The 14,637-nt window shown below is 47.4% G+C and overlaps 2 long non-coding RNA genes across 2 annotated transcripts in view; both read left to right on the top strand.

Moving 5' to 3' along the window:
* The window catches only part of LOC109313167, a 19,970-nt gene extending 8,760 nt beyond the window's left edge, over positions 1-11,210 (top strand). Inside the window, exons 3-4 of the long non-coding RNA XR_002101977.1 lie at positions 2,401-2,407; positions 10,561-11,210. This is a non-coding gene — a long non-coding RNA (uncharacterized LOC109313167). The remainder of the gene's footprint in view (positions 1-2,400; positions 2,408-10,560) is intronic.
* A 33-nt stretch (positions 11,211-11,243) lies between these two features.
* LOC109313173 overlaps positions 11,244-14,637 on the top strand; it is a 23,835-nt gene continuing 20,441 nt past the window's right edge. The window contains exon 1 of the long non-coding RNA XR_002101979.1: positions 11,244-11,668. This is a non-coding gene — a long non-coding RNA (uncharacterized LOC109313173). The remainder of the gene's footprint in view (positions 11,669-14,637) is intronic.

The following is a 14,637-nucleotide window of genomic DNA, read 5'->3' as shown; positions in this document are numbered from 1 at the left end:
TCTGACAGGACCTGCCACTGATGAACCCGTGTTGGTTGCCCCTAAGCATGCAGTCCCCTGCTGGCCCCTTGTGGATGTGTGCTAGAATAATTTTCTCAAACAGCTTGCCTATAGTTAGTAAGACTAACTGGCCTATAGTTTCCCGGGTCCTCCTTCTTCTCCTTTTTGAAGATGGGAACCATGTTTGCCCTCTTCCAGTCCTCCGGCACCACACCAGAGCACCATGAGTGCTCGTAAAGCTGTGCCAGGGGTCCTGCAATGACCTTGGCCAATTCCTTTAGAACTCTAGGGTGGAGATTGTCCAGACCGGCTGTCTTGAATACGTCCAGTCCCTCCAGAAGTTCCCTAACTAGTTCCTCACTAACCCTTGGCCTAGTTGTGCCTCCCCTGGGACCCAAGGGGGGCCCAGCAGGGCGGTGACTGTTCTGGTCCCTACTTAAGAAGATAGTCTAAAATCAGGGAATAGGGCAAAGGAGCCTTCCCAGGATGGGAGGGGAAGGGAACAGGGACCCTGGAGATTTAAGGCCAGAATATGAGGGTAGATTGCTTCTCACACAGGAAGGTTTCTGTTTGTGCCAGGATGCTTTAATTTCCCTCACCAAAGACTGTTTCCACAGAGGCAGAGGACACAGGGTGCTACCTGCATCAGGATGGATAGGGCTGCTGCAGAGGAGGGGATCCTTGAGGCACTCTCCAGATGACTGTGCCTCTGCAGCTCTTTGGGCAGCTGACGGAAGCATTTCAGGATCAGGAGCTTCCTCAGTACCCTGACGGGAATTTCCTTCTCCTGCAAGGGCACACAAACCAGTCAGGGATTCCAGGGCCACCAGGGACACTCGGGTAATGACACTTGAGTCAGCAGAATCCCAAACCTGCCCAAAACCATGTCTACCAAAGTGTTCATGTCAACCCTGCCCCATCCCCCTACTAAGATAGCTCTTTTCTGCCCCACTACCCAGAAACCGCCCCTCCTACTGCAGCCTGAGTTCCTACCCTGCTCCCTCATTCCTTTCAGAGAGATCTCTTTCTCTCATGCATCCAGGGAAGCAGTTCAGGCCCCCATGAACAGGGAAACAGCCCCTGACATGGTAGGAGTTGGGAGCTGCTTAGACTTCCTGGGACACTCAGCCTAGGCAACGGTCCCTGCCAACCGAGGGTTTGGAAGCTCCACCCTTTGGGGATGTTTCCAAACACACTGACAACGATGTTGGACAGCCCCAGAGAAGGCGTCACCACATTTGGTGTCAGGGTTTTCCACCCACAGCTGCTCCTGCCTGGCTAGAAATGGGAAGCAGGCTGTGGCATGCTTCATGCCACTCATTTGCCCTGGAGGGTTGGCGCACTGCTAGGCAGAGTCTCACAGTCCCTCTGGCTGTGTGCTTCGCTTTCCTCGTTGATCCTTGGCCTCAAGGGGTCCCACCTCTCAGGAGTTTCTGCAGCTTCTGGGCACTTCAGTTGATGTCACTAGATCAGAGGCAGGCAATTATTTTGGGTAGAGGGCCACTTACGGAGTTTTGGCAAGCCATCGAGGGCTGCATGACAGGCAGCCAGGGGCAGATAAATATTAATTTTCTAAATTTTTTTAGAGGCCCCACGGGCCAGATAGAATGGTCTGGCGGGCCACATCCAGCCCCCGGGCCACATTTTGCTCAACCCTGCTCTCTATGGCTCTGTGCTGTACCTGAAAGGGGACTCTGAAATGGTATTAAGTGACTTGTTGGACTGCCCTGTCTTGCACTGCCCATTCCCCTACAAGCAAATGAAAGTACTTCCCTTTCTCCTGCATCCTTCCCTATTACCTCTGCCCTTGCTCCCTCCCAGGGATAACTGTCCCTCCCTGATTTACCTTTGCAGGTCCTTGACAACAAACCAGGAAAAAAAGTTTTGCAGGCCTAAGGAGGACCGTTGCCCCTCACTGCTGCTCTCATACTCTCTTCTGAAGAGGCCCTCTTTCTCTACCTTTTCTTACCCCTTTCCTTTTTTCCAGACAAGGCCTGTGCCTATGTTCTGCACTCTCAGTACATCTCACATCATTTGCTTTAACAACTCCTGTTGTTCCATCTACACTGGTGGTATGCCACATGTCATCCATCCTAGCTGGATAGGGGGACCTGGAGCAGGAAGCATTTGGCAGTCTGGAATTGCCAGAGCAGGTAAAGATGGTCCGAATCAGAAATAAAATACACAGAGTTTAAGCACAAACAGTTCCTATGATAACCCATTCAGGGCTTTGCTTCCAAAGTGTGCTTGGGGTCCTGTGTTCTGCTCCTCCAGCTAGTAGAAATGTTAGTAATCCCCAGGCTTACATGAGAAAAAGACCCTGGCTTCCATGCCAGCTTCATAACCACCTGAGCCTCACGCTGCTTTGTCTCATTACCTGATCTTCAGCTGCTTGTTCAGGTGAAAGGTGACAGGAAAGAAATCCTCCTCTGGAACAGGCTCTCCTTGGACCCTCCGACAGTCACCAAGAACCTCACTAGCAACAACAAAAGGTGTCTTTCATTCACACAGACTGGCATGAAATAGTTGCATCTGCTGACTATGGGGCAAATAATGAAGTGCCATCAGTGAGGGAGTGTTGAATCTGAGCAACGCCTCAGTGGGTATGAATGTTAGGAACTGTCTAATAAAAGGTAGCATTTTGGAACCAAGAATTCTAGTTTTTGTGTCATTAGTGAGTAGTTACACTGGTGAGTCTGAGGAATTGATAGGAAAGAAGAGGAAGGAATATGAGCATTTCGTAGGAGAAACTGCATCCTTTTGGGCTATAACTTTGTTACCTAAGTTGTGATGGTGCCTCTGCTTGGGGCATGGCCCTCTACCTAGGTCCTTTTCAGTATATATTAATAACGTTTTATAGAAGGAAGACATTGGCTGCCACAGTTCCCCTGCTTTACCTGTGTCAGTTTCAGGCATTAGGACTGTGTTGTGTCAGGATTGCCAACAGTCTTATGTAGAGCTTAGGTAATGGCTTGTATGGGATGGTTTGAATGGGGATGATCCTACATGAGTCAGCGGTTTGGACTAGATAACCTCTGGAGCTCCCTTTCAGCCCTTCCAACTCTATGACTTGCAGCAGCCTTGGAGGGGCTCTCCTTCTGTTGTTGAAGACAGAGGGAATATCTTGAGGGTTCGATCAGGTACATCAGAACCATGTTTGTGCTTCAGTTTGACCCTTTTTAAAATGGAAGACAAAGAAGTATAGTGGGTAGGTAGACTGGGCAGTGTTTGGTTTCCTCCTTCCTCTCCTTAAAAATGAAAAAAACACAGCTAGGATTGGATCAGTATTCCATGTACATGGTTACTATCACACGTGCAATTTCGCATCATCACCAGACACATCAGGTCCAGAAAAGAATAGGCAATAAGAATAGGATATGTAAATAAAATAGCCTGGATGTGGCCGGCTGAAGCTCTTAAGGTAGCTCCTTGCTAATACTACACCTGTCTTTCATCTCCCTTAGCTGCATTTTAACTATCCAGGACCTGTTTCTTCTCTTGCTGTGCCTTGCTGCTGAATTCACCCGTTGCCACCAAGTTTTGCTCCAGAATTTAAATGTTCTCAAGTAAAGTATGTGAGACACTCAAAAGAGTCCCGTGGGAAACTTTCAGAATATGAACTGAGCAAAACCCAAAGGAGCATTCCCTTCCTGAGCCTGCAGGCAGCCTCAAACAATAGTTGGGGAAGGTTGAAACTGGAACATTCGTGTCACAAAATGTTAACAAAGATGTCAGTTCCAATTTTAACAATGCTAGTTACTTCATTACTGAATGTTCCAGATGAAATAAACAGTGAGCATGCCAATCCCAAGCTTCCTTCCATGCTTCTCTAGGTGCCAAAGGCCTTAAACTGTGAAATCCTTCAGCTATCCCCTTAAAGACTTATGTAATGCAGTCAGACATTGTGAATGCAAACATGTACAACTTACTAAGTGTGAGAACAACATAATATCAATACAGCTTCATATGGAAGCTAACACCACAGGGGCTGCATTCTTGATTGTACCCCTTACTTCTTTATTTACATATATTGGAAAATACCATTAAAAAAAATCTCCAATGACTCCATAGACTTGCCAATGCTTCCACTGAATGCTACGGAATTCCTTGTGACCTGAGGAAGGGCATTTTGTGGTGAAAGGTTATCTGCTACACAGCTGGTCCAATAAAAAATAATTACCATATACATCCTGTACTTGGCATATTCCTTGGAACATCATGGCTATGTAACCTGGGTGGTACTCCAAGGAGGTACCCCCTGTCCAATTGAAGGGATCAAAGCAGGTGCACAAGCGCTGTGGAAGGTGTAGGGACCCTCCTCCCCCTAGAGAGCAGATCCAGACCACCAATGGGGACTTAACTATATACCTTTTAATTAGAGAACAGTACTGGTAACATAACCAGTATAAACCAGGGGGTATAGGGGACACTCCAACGCCCCAAGGGGGCAGGATTCAACAAAGGTTAGACACTTATAATCCTAGACATATTCATCTGGTTGACAACAGACAGGGTGAACAAAACATAAAACACAAACAGCAGAACAAACAATACTGGTTGGTGAAATATAAAAGGCACAAAATATCAAATAACAAGGAATATAGGACCTAGGTACCTGGAGGGGGGAGAAAGGAGGAAAACACAATGAGCCCTTTCCACTGCAACAAGAATTTCTCCCTGTTACTTCACTCACCCCAGCTGGGACTCAAATTCAAATCTCCCACATGGTAGGCAGACACTGTACTACACAGCCACCAGTGCTGGCGGTACTTCAGGCTGTTAGTGTTCTTGACCTTCCCGGAGCCCCGGCCTCATGTCGAGCTGCCTGGCCTCTTATTGGAAGAGCTGGAAGCAGAGCTGGGAACCTCTCAGGTCGCTGCTCAGATCCTTGCTGGAGCTGGGGAGCCTCTCCTGCTGGCCGCACCCTCTCGTAGGGGATCCTGGAGCCTAGCAGGCAGCCTCTCCTGCCGGCCGCACTGCTGAGGGTCCAACTGCTGCTTGCAGGTCCCATGCTTTCAGGCTCTTCTGGGGTAACTGTTCCCGCCCTGCTGGCCCAGCTCTTTGAGACTCCTTCCTTGTGGTCCCTTGCTGGTCTCTCCTGGGGCCTGATTGGTGAGGAAAGGGAATCCCAAGTCCTCCAATCATCTTTTACCTTTTCAAAACCTCTGGGCTAAGTCACTACCAGCTAGCCCATTACAGCTACGATGAGACCACCACCAAATTCATGGACCTTAGAATCATAGAAAGCAGGACTGGAAGGGAGCTGTAAGATCATCAAGTCCTATCCCCTGCCATCGGCAGGGGCTAATTGGGCTCAAATGAGCTCAACAAGGTATTTGGTCAACCTCCTCTTAAAGACTGCCAGAGATGGCGACTGCACCACCTCTGCTGGAAGTGTGTTCCAGGTTTTAGTTAACCATATGGAAAAGAAGTTTTTCCTTATGTCCAGCCAAAACTTTTCCTTAACTAACTTTTGTCCATTGGTCCGTGTCTTCCCCGAGGGGGGAGCTTTTCTGAAAAGTTGTTCTCCTAGATCCTGGTGTTCTCCCTTGACATATTTGGAGGCAGCGAGCAAGTCACCTCCCAGCCTTCTTTTGCTCAGTCTGAACAAACGCAGATCCCAAAGTGTCTCCTCAGAGGACCTGTCCCCCAGGCCCTTGATCATGCAGGTGGCCCTTCCCTACACCCTTTTGAGCTTTTCACACACCACCTTTGGTAGTCACTAGGTATGTCTGTGTGTGCCCCTGACTTCACATTTGGTACTGTGCAGTCATTTAGTACTTGCTAAAGTACTGCACAGTCGTGGCGGCACCTGGTTATTTTTAGATGCTACATTGCCACAGTAATAAATGTGAGAATGTGGATTTATTCCAGTAGTCATGAATGACTGACTGAGGAACAAGAGAAATGAGGGTAATGCCCAGGTGCAAGAAATGACCAAGAACTCTTTATCCTTCCCCATTTATTCTAATTATTTTATGGGCAGCCTGGGGGGACACAGAGTATAGGAGAGCAGGGTGTGTCAGTACCCACGCTGTTGGCCAAGAGTTTATGAGCCAGGCTGTTTTCCAAAGATGGCCCTTTGGAACTAAATCAGTATATGACAGACTGGATTCCTGAGACATGAAAGAGGTGGCATGAACTAGAGACCACTCAGGGGACGCATGCAAGAGGCCAGGCTCGTGTCCAAGGGCAAGGTTTCCTAATAGACGGAACTGACTCATACTCCACCTTTGGTACTCACTAGATATGTCTACATGAGCCCTGACTTCACATTTGGTACTGTGCAGTCATTTAGCACTTGCTAAAGTACTGCAGAATCCTGGTTATTTTTAGATGACACATCGCCATAGTGATGAAGTAGGGCAACGGTAGCTTGGTGCTATGGCGACATAGCATTAGTGTCACAGTTTGCATCAGCTGACACTACAATGCTATAGTGATGAACTACTTCAATGTACCTGGTCACCATGCAGCGTAGCATCTCATGTAGATGCACCCACTCCCTGCAGGGAAGGCAGCATCAGGAGCTAGAGTCATTATGACTCCCATTTGGTTGTCCTGTATGTGTTAAATAAACTATGGGTGCTTCTACATGTGACGGGAGTTTAATTCGCACGGTCTTTTTCTATACCCCACTAAATTGAAATGGTGGGTTTTTAATCCCAATCCTTTTTTTTCCTTTGTTGGAGCCAGAGCCAGTCCCTGCCTGCGGCCAAACTAAGTGGCCCCTGAGCTGTGGGGCCCCAGTCCTTTTCTGCACAGTGGCATCACCCCTTGGGGCCACCCGTGTGGGCTGCTAGTGGGCCAGCTCGGAGGCAGCACCTGGCCCAATCCAACTCTTCTCCAACTCCAAGCTGAGGCAGCACCTGGCCTACTAGCAGCCCGACCAGGCAGCCCCAGGAGCCTTCTCTAGGCTTCTCCTTCTTCTACTTTCTGTTCGTGGTCTCCTTTCTCTCAACCGCCCCCAAAGTTTGTAGCGGGCCAGTACGGGGCACTCCTGCGTTAAGCCACCCACCTCACTGCACCCGACCACCTTCCAGGCTCCGAGTGCCTCCCTGGAGTGCCTTACGTCTGGCTGACCCCCTTCCTGAAGCACACTTGCTAGCCTGGGGGTAATGTAAGCTGCCACCACCCTGAGAAAGGACTCTCTCAGCCCTGTGTGCTCGGGGAAAGACGGGCCTGATAGTCCTACGGGTACTCGACCCAGTACAGACACTTGGGGCACTTCCCCAAGTCAGGGGCCAAAAAGGAAGGTTAGACCACAGACCTAAGGGGCCTCTTAGGCATTATTTAGACCCACCCCTCAATAAGTCTCCTACACCTGTCACAAAGGAGAACTTTATTGGTTACAGGGGTAGGGTGAAAATAGGGTACGAGACAGAGCAATCTCATAGAAATCCCAGAGAGCAAAACAGTCTGGCTGAGGTAGCCTTTTGATCACACGTCTGAGTTACTGCCAGCTAGATATCTAACCAGATCTCAAATAGCTTACTCACAAGCATCATCCTGAGGCTGTTGGAGATTCCCTCTGGAGGCAAGCCGTTCCTAGCTCATAAATTATGGGGGGAGAGCCAGTTTCAGATGGTAAAGAGCCTCCCTAAGTCTGAGTCCCCCTCATGGCTGCTGCCCCATCCTCCTGGGCTGTCTTAACTTGTATAGCCCCTGTGACCTCATTCACCTGGTCCAATGGAGGCCAGTACCTGTTGGCTGTCAGCCAACCAATTTGAAATACATCACTAGCTGCCGGGCAGACTCTAGCCCACCAGGTAGAAGCCCCTCACCCAGGTAGCTGATACCAGTTAGGTAGGCAGAGGGAGCAGGTTTTCCCCCCTCCCTCAGGAATGCAGCCAGCTCAGGTTACCTAAAGAGACAGTGTAAGGGTGTGTCTCCTCTGCTGGGCCCATCCTAACCAAATTGTCACAGAGCAGAGATTTTGGGGAGAAACAAAGGTGGCTTCCTGCCACACAGTCCTCATCTGGCATCATGCTCCAAAACACCTGTCTTGCGGGTCTCTGGCCAATTGATGCCTTTGAAGTCAGAGCTAAGGGAGCCTGGGTGCAGTGCCCGCCACTGGTCCCTGGGGCCTGAGGGGCTCTTCAGGACACAGCACAGGTACTCGGACCTCACTGACACCACATGCTCCCTCTACCCCCACCGACATAATGAACCCACAAGCCTTCATTAAGCCCACCACACCCCAGGCTGGGGGATGTTGGTGCAGGCAGCACCAGCAGCACCCAGGACATGCAGAAGGCAGAGGGAGTGTGCCTGGGCAGGGTCCCACCATGGCAGCCTCCAAGCAAAGCCTCCCTTTCCTGCACACTGCAGGACAGGGGAGCGGATGGGCTCCAGGAGAAAAGGCCTCAGTAGGGGAAGGGAAGGGCACCTTCCGCCAGACCCCAAGGTGGGCACTGCCAGGCCCAGTTGTGAAGAAAGGGCACATGTTTAAAGGACTTAATAGATTACTAATTCCTAATGTCTTGAAAGAGCAGAGCAGGAAAAGAGCAGCCTTTAATAAATTAAGGCAAGTGCTTCATGGATCAAATGTCAGATATTGTATGAAATAGTCTGCAATTTTTTTCATGAACTTGGAGAGAAAAGATAAATGTTTCGTTTCTCCCTCAAACGCATGGAAGGAACTGGAAAAAATTGCATCCTGGTTTAAAATAAGAGAGAATGGCAGTTTCCTCAAGTGACATTTTTATGTCTCTATTTATATATTATTCCTTTCTTTTGTTCTGAGGTATTGTTGTAGTGAGATACTGCTGCAGGGGTTCAGAGGCCGCTGAGGCAACAGCTTCTCCTCCATTTTGTGTGATGCTGAGAGGCAGCTTCCCCTCCATTTTGTGAGGCCGCTGAGCAGGCAGCTTCCCCTCCACCTGAGAAGCGTTCACAACCCCTGGTACTGAAGAGGATGACTCTTGGGCTAATTACCTGGGAAGAAGCCAAATCCAGGATTTCTTTCCTTTAATTGTACAAGGACTCTTTAATTAGGTGTCATAAGTCAGTTATATGTATACTGAAGGCCACTTTCAATCTTTTAACACTTAGTAGATAGATTGTTGTTTCCTGAAGGCTGAGGCGCTCAAGAGGTTGGCTATAGAGTAACATTGTTTTTACCTCTAGACATTTTGGGACAATCATTCAGGGAAGTCTATGATATTTCATGACATGCCATTATTACCACTTGCTTTACTGCTTTGGTTAGTGGATTTTAATGTCTTAGTGAAGTTAGTAATATTAATGCATGGTGGATGGTGCAATAACAATCTGTTTTAACTATTTAGTGTATGGAGTGGTGCGTGTGGTCGTGTTAGTTGAAGCCATCAGGGAACTGGAGGTGACCAAGCAGTGAAATATTGCTCTGGGGGTTTCTTTGCTATGTCTTGTCCCTCTTTGTCCCCAGGAGCTTGGCAACTTCATTCGATGGACAATGGGGATAACTAATGACAGTGACGACCATGTCAAGCAGTGGGAAAGCATTGAATGAGCCCACCAAAGGGATGGAAGTGCTCAGACCGTTACAAGCTGTTGACACTCAGATTGCCTTGTTACAAGAAGTACATTTAAAAGCTGACGATGATTATAGGCTAAATAAGTGATGGGTAGGGTATCTATTCTACACTTCATGCAATACTTGAAGCAGATGTATAGCTATATTAATTCACAGACAGATCGCTTTCAAATTAATTAAAAAATGGGTTAATTCTGAGGGGAGGTTGGTACCAAAAAATATAGTGGAGATGCTATCTTTTTGTCATACAGTACCAATACATCAGCAGCAAAGTCCAAACTTTTGGGCGGTGATTGGAAATACGTATTGGAAACGATGCTTGAAAAATCAGTTTCTGTTAATAGAGTTGCTTGCCTTTTTCTCATTCTATCATGTTCCTGTTCGCTAGATGGACTTCTTAGTCTTCTAGACATTTTAAATTTTCTTTCCTGAAATCTTCTGATTCCAAAATTTTAAAATTTTCTATTATAATGCCACGCTTATTCTGCCTGTCAGTAATCATTGTGATTGGCTGCCAAGAATCAATAGTCTACTGCAATCTATAACTGGCAAGGATGGTGCATGGGGAGCTGGAAAGCACCTGCTGCGCATGTGTTACTTGTTTTGGTGTAGTTTCTTTGGTGCGTTTCTCTGAAGGCATAAAAGGAATCTAAAGTTTTACTTCTGTTCAAATATTGCAGTAAGATCCCCAGGGATGTAAATTAAAATAATAATAATTCAAAACCAAATCAAAGCAACAAAACCTTTGCAATTAAATTTTTATTGCAAAATTATTACTTGAAATACAGGATTTTAGGGTATTCACTGACTGAATACGTTAATGGAATCAAACCTTTTAACCCTTCAAAAGGCTACATAAAGCTGTGCATGCGTAAACACAGGTTTAGAAATACAAATACATAATTTGTCTGACCTTGTGACTTGGTTATAGTCATAGAATAAGAGAACCCTTGTACATGTGACTAAGGGCTCTTGTATAGGTGAGGAAATAGCCCCTTTTACTGGTTTCATTTCCCATTTTTAAGCATGTAATTGCAGAACAGGAAGGCTTATCATGTGGAGCCTACCGCCCAATCTCATTACTGAATGTTGATAACCAGTTTCTCACAACATTATGAGCTCTTAAGACGTAGTCAGGTGCTTCCATTCTTGATACATGCTGTTCAGGTAGCTTCTATAAAGGGTACTTTGGCCTTGGATAGTTTACACAACTGCCTGACTCACCAGCAGCTCTTCTTTCACTACATGCTGAAAAACCATTTGACAAGATTGATTGCAAATACATGCTCTTAATTTTACAAAACTTTGGTTTTGGGGCGAAATCCATAAACTGGATATCAATTTTAGCCAGAGCTCCCTCCCAGCAGGATCCCCGAATGGTGTGATATCACCTTCCTTCTGCTTGGATGGAGGCATGTGTCAGGGATGGCCTATTTCTCCACTCTTACTCAGTTTAGCATTGGAGCCTCTGGCAGCAGCTATTAGACAATTAACTTACATTGAGGGGATCAAATCCATTTACATGCAGATAATATCCTATTTCTTTTGAAAAACGTAGGAAATTCATTATCTCACCTCTCAGCTCTCTTTGAGTCACTTTGGTGCCTATAAATGTGCTGGTTTGCATTGCAATGAGAATGTTCCAGCGTGGCCTCAGAGTCACCTGTATCAGCCCGCACACATTTAAAATGAGGCCTCTTTCTAAACCCACATTTAAAAATGTGGCCGTTTCTAAACCCACGGGGCCTTAGTGCACATGACTGCAAAGTGTTTTAATATAGTGGTTCTCCAGGAACCACTTTAATTAAAACAGCCCCTGGCCCCCTCCCCAAGCACATGTATAGGCATCCTGTGTTTTTAACTATATATGCTGAGCAGTCTACGAATGGCTTCAGATAACTGGAGAAAAAGAGAAATAGATACGATAAAATCTATCATTAAGGATGGTTGCCTTGCATCTTAGGTTCTGTGTGTGATATGTTTCAGTTATGTAATGACGAGGAGAGATTGTACAAAAACGATGTGCTCAGGTGAATAAGACGTAGGAATATATGGAGTAATTTATCACAAGGGATCTGGGTTTTCCATTTCCCATGGAAAACCAGAGTAAAAAGTGGATTTCCCTCTTTACTAGCATACCGCGTCCACCCAGTGGTGGGGATCTGCACCACCCCCAGGCTCCCTACCGCCTGAGCCCACAGTAGGTAGGCAGCAGAGGGGAGCTAGGCTCTGCTACGGTGCAACAGCCACGCCTTCTGTTGGGGCAAGGGGCTATGAACCGGGGTCCCTTGCTCAGGAGCTCTGGCAGCTGGTGGCCACCTCTGGCAGACCTGGGGTCAGGGGCTTTGGATGGGGGTGAGGGACACCAGCAGGACGGGGAGTGGGGAGGGGGAGGTTGCAACGGGGCCTTACATTTTAATCATGCTTTTGTGGTGCGGGGTGGCGTTTATCAGAAAATTTGAATTTTTCTTATCAGGGAAAACAAGGATGCCGGTTTGTCTCATCCCTTTCCAATTGTGTATGTGTTATCTTCTAAGGATAATTCTCGCTTCCTTGGTAATACATACAAATAATAATAATAAGGTTTAATAAAGTATTATATCCAGCAATTGCTATCATTAAAGGTAAATGGAGGTAGGACTTATAGATATTGTTAACAATTGAGAGATGAGGGTGTGTACAAAAGTGCTCTGTGCACATACAACACTGTCATTTAGAGCATTTTTATAGCACTCTGAACTTCTCTGCACTTGCCAGATTTAGAGGTGTGGGGTGCTCCGCAGCCTCCTGGAGCTTTTCTACTGGTCAAATATTTGACATCAGCGTAGAAAAGTTATTATGAGTGTGGTAGCTTGTTAAACGGCCATGAAATACACAGTGCCAAATTCAGTACCCATTTTTGAAGTGTGGTAAAGCCACATGCTTTTGTTAAATGACAGCAATAAAGCACTTTAAATGGCAAAGAACCAATGATTGTCCACAGCCTGGGATAGTATCCAGAAACCCCTTTGTAAAACTTTTACTTCATTGACTTAAGGCGCAGACAGAAGTGACAATTCTTGCCTGATCGGGCCCCTGAAAGTGCTCTACAGCCATGACCAAGCACAAGTGCACAGCTGCAGAGTGCTTTCAAAAGGCCTGATCCCGTGCAAATCAGACCCTTCATTGCATGAGGGTTCAGATGGAAACACTCCACAACAGAGTGGCCTCCCTAACTTTTGTCTGCGCTGCCTCCCAGCCTTGCTGCTGTTTGCAGAAGGGGAGGGGGAAATGGAACAGAGGGAGTTTGGTGTGGGGGTTTTTCAGGCAATGCTAGAGGAAGGGGCAGGTGGATCGGAGCCCCCCTGAGGTGTGAGGGCTCCATTCCAACCCCCCAGCCTTCAGCACTGGCTGGGAAACCCCCAAATGATCTTCTTCTGCTCCCTTTCCCCGTTCCCATTAAGAAAACCATGCCAGGTCTGGAAAGTGGGGAGGGGCATTGTGACGGAAGAGCAGCTGAAGGCTCACAGCCAGCCTAAACAACAGCTGGATTCCCCAATCTCCGGGACCCAACCATGAACTTCTGTTGGGGCCAAGAGAATATTGTAACACATGGCACTTGCTGCAAAACACCATGAGTTAAAACAAGGGTCTGATCTTCTGTTCACACCCCCTAAGATTTTTGATGAAAGGATGGTTTGTTTGCAGAAAATTGATTGTTTCAAGGAAATGGTAAACTCCCAGTGTACCTGCATTCTTGGGATGGTTAAAGAACTTCTGCATGTTGCGTAAATGGAAAAGATGACATATGCAAATAGACATAACTGGGCTGCGCATGAAGTAATAGGGTGCAATATGAATCTTCTCTTAAGTTTTTAAGCTGATTTCTTTTGTGATTTGGTATCCCTGAAAAGCTAGATATATATTTCTTTGTTAGTTGTATATAATGTGAAGCTCTCCCCTTCCTCTAGTCTCTCCTAAATGTATAGCCTGTATGCTTCATTCTCTGTTTTTGTCATGCTTTCGTTTGGCTTTCTTGCTGTACTTTATTCATTAGTTTATATTCTGCTGGGGTCCTTTTGGTTTCATTTCATTGTTATAACAGGGAAATTCACCTTATCATTACAAAAGGAAAGCCTGGGCACGCACAGATGGGTCAGAGTGTGCGGCGGGACACGTATCTGCAAGTCGTGAGGTAAAGGTGAGTGGGTGGAGTACGTGACAGGTGAATGTAACAACTGAATATGAAGATGAGTGGAACCGCTGTGATTGAAACTGATTGATAGCTTTTCCCTTGGTTTGATTGGTAAAAGTGCTATGATTGGAGTTAATAAAGACCCACTGTTTGGCTCTCTTGGCATTCAAGGGAGGGGTGAACGTGGGAGTGCAGATCAAGTATTGGTGTGTGTGTGCAGTCACTGTGTGCTGAGAGGGGGCGTTTGTGGGACAGCTGTGGATGGTCTTAATTAAGCAGGAGGCTGTCCATTTCCTACCCTGATGCCAGGGGCGGTTATCTGTGGCTCCAAAACCTCCCCTGAACCCCAGTTTATGCCTTGCAGCTGGAATCCCAGTTCTTACGATCTGCAGTCCCACCCTGGGTCCCATAATCCTCCAGTCTGGACTCCAGTTGGTTCCACCCAATCAGGCAACCTACTCCGCCCTCATTCTGAGCTGTCTACCTCCCTGCACTCTTCTGCCTCTCAGGTGTGCCCCCCACCCCGGGACCTCTCCCTGACACGCCCTGGCCTCACCTCCAAAGCCAGTTGGAAACCTCAGGCCCTTAGCTCTGGACGTCCCTCGAGATGGCCCCCTGGCTCTTTTCACCCTTGTGGTCCTGGCCCCAGCATTGACCAGTTGAGGGTGCCTCAAGTCAGGCTTGTGAGCATGTAGTCTGCTCTGTCACAGGAGTCCACCTTCTTGGGGTTACACAGCCAGTTGTGGGAGCTGGGGTTATTAAGGCGCCCCGACCTGCCTTTCACCAGGGTGGTAATTGGCCTGGCATTTCCTGGGGGCTCCCACGCCACTAGGAGCCCCACCAGGCCACCCATCCCTGGCAGGATGCAGTTTTAGGTCGTGCCCAGGACCAAGAGCCTCCTAGCCATCCCCATAAGCTCTTTCCCTGACCGCCTGGTTGTTCCTGC

Source organism: Crocodylus porosus, unplaced genomic scaffold (genome assembly GCF_001723895.1).
Source record: "Crocodylus porosus isolate Cpor-Errol unplaced genomic scaffold, CroPor_comp1, whole genome shotgun sequence".
NCBI classification, from domain to species: Eukaryota; Metazoa; Chordata; order Crocodylia; family Crocodylidae; genus Crocodylus; species Crocodylus porosus.
This window is presented reverse-complemented; position numbering and strand designations above follow the sequence as displayed.